This window comes from Poeciliopsis prolifica, unplaced genomic scaffold (genome assembly GCF_027474105.1).
Source record: "Poeciliopsis prolifica strain line A6 unplaced genomic scaffold, Auburn_PproV2 SCAFFOLD081, whole genome shotgun sequence".
NCBI classification, from domain to species: Eukaryota; Metazoa; Chordata; class Actinopteri; order Cyprinodontiformes; family Poeciliidae; genus Poeciliopsis; species Poeciliopsis prolifica.
The window spans coordinates 1200156-1202500 of NW_026562456.1; the positions used below are offsets into that span (position 1 = coordinate 1200156).

The following is a 2345-nucleotide window of genomic DNA, read 5'->3' on the forward strand; positions in this document are numbered from 1 at the left end:
ACTGTTTGACTGGTTTTAACTCCAAACATAAATATACACTAAACTACAAACTTTTACTACAACTAAACTAGTAGTAAAAATCTACTGGCTTTAGCTGAAAACTAATTTAAATTAGATGTTTTTGATTCATCTGGTTTTTATTAGTAAAAACTAGAAATTAAACTGTTAGTAGCTATCAGTGAAGGTTAAATATTTTTCCTGAAGGTCTAATTGAGGTTCATATTTGAAAGCAGCAAATATCCTTGAGGGCATTTTCCCAGAGGCAAGCTTGGAAATCTGCTGCTACCTTTTGGAAATGTTTGGAGATTATTCCCAAAATGACTAAAGTCTTTAAATTCCTTCGTTTTCTCTGTCTGAAGAAAACAGATGAGGCATTTTCAGGGGCTTGTTGTCCACTTTCATCCAGATAAATGATTCTTTTGAGTGATTTTACATCTTCTGCCAGTGGAGCCAGAATGTGAATGAGCTGAAAAGCTGCATATCTGCAGCGGGATGAATCGTTGCTCTGTTTCTTCCATAGGAACCTGTTGGACGGCTAAGCTCCGCCCCTTCCGGCTGAGTCAGGGAGGAGCCGGTGATGAATGAGAAACGCTCTCCCGCTGACGTCACTCTGCCGGTGTCGGCGTGTCGCTGAGCCCGACCGGGAGACGTCCGGAGGCGGACAGGTAAGACTCCGGTTCCGGTCCTGGTTCTGGTTCTGGTCCTGGTTCTGGTCCTGGTTTTGGTTCTGGTTCTGCTCGGTTCATCTCCCTCATAGCGCCTGTTTTCCCCTCCTGACGTTATTTTGGTTTATTTCTAGTTTCTGGTTTTTATGTTGTTTTTATTCGACCATTTAAAGTTGTCATGGAAACATCAGTCAGTTGAACTGCAGAAAATAAAAATTATTATTGCAACATTTATTTATTGCAGCTTGTTTGAGGCTTTTTACCATCAGCAAAAGGATTTTATGTAAAATTATTATTAACATTTAGTTTGTTGAGCTGCTATTTATTTATTTAGGAAATACTATTTATAATGCAGTTTTTTCACCTAAAAAATATAAAGTTTATTAATTTTTTTGTGTTTTTTAACGAGCTGATTTTTGCTGGATGATTTTTATTGTTTGGTAATTTGTCACTAACCACAGAAACTAACTCAAGACCATTGAAAGTATTTACTTATTTATTGAATAACAGCTGAAAATGTTTGTTTATAATTAAAAATAAATAAATTTTCCTTTTTTAGAAAGTTATGCATTTTATTCAAAAAAACTTATCAAATATTAAAAAAGAGCCTAAAAATCAAAACTTCTGTTAATCTGTATTAAATCAAAGAAACATTTAATGCCTGAAAAGTTTATTTATTGATTAGTAAATAAAACCTTTATGTTCTTGGTTTTATTTTTATTTTTTAAGTGTCATCTTTGGTGTTCAATTGAAATTTGCCTCATTAAAAAAATAAATCAACAACTTAAAAGTAAAAATTTCTTCTGTTTAGTTATTTATATCAAATAAACATTTAGTTTCTCTAAAATAAATTAATTTTTCCAATTCGTCTCTTTGAGTGAAGCTAAAAACTGAAGATTTTCAGATTGTAATCTAATTATGGCTGAAGCTGCTTAACTAGTGCAGAAAAAGTTCATGTTGTTTGTGAATTTTAACAGAAACAGGAAGTTATTCAACCAATCAGGACACAGAGCCTGAGGGGGTCAGTTAGAACAGAAACAGGTTGAACTTTGACCTCCTGGTTGTAATAAGTTACCAGGAGCTTCTGGCAGATTATTCCCAGTTTCAGACAATTCTGCTTTTAAAGTTAATTAATGTTTACATCTCTTGTCCTTAAAAGTAGAGATCAGATCAGAAGCTGAACATTTTTATCACAATCTCAGGAAATAACCACAAATTAAAAACCATTGATGTTTTTATAAATAATAAAATGATTTACATTTCACCAGCAGAGGCGCCAAAAAGTGACATTTTGAATAAAAGTTGATTAAATTTAGTTAGTTTTCATTTATTTGTTCCAGTTTGCAATAAAATATTTAAGATAAATTATTAAATTCTTAAAAGTGGGCAAAGATTTAATGTAACATCTCGTTTTTGTTAGAAAATATGTATTTTTAAAGTTTTCCCACTGAAAAAGGGAGTTTTTAATTTAGTCAAATTTTACTATTTCAGTCCTTCAAGTTCTTTCTTTTTCAAACTAAATTCAAAATATTTTATTGATTCTGAAGGAAAATTTAATTTAAATTAAATAAAATACTGCTTGCGATAATAATTCTTCTTCTTAAATTAAGGTAATATAAAATAATGATAATAATCACCGGACATTTGTGGCTCTGACTATCATAATATTAAAATAAAAGG

The 2345-nt window shown here is 31.6% G+C and overlaps 1 protein-coding gene across 1 annotated transcript in view; it reads left to right on the forward strand.

The window, feature by feature from the left end:
• The first annotated feature begins 587 nt into the window (after positions 1–587).
• cpm (carboxypeptidase M) overlaps positions 588–2345 on the forward strand; it is a 21459-nt gene continuing 19701 nt past the window's right edge. Inside the window, exon 1 of the mRNA XM_055022066.1 lies at positions 588–665. The gene's annotated coding sequence lies outside the window, so the exon portion shown is untranslated. The remainder of the gene's footprint in view (positions 666–2345) is intronic.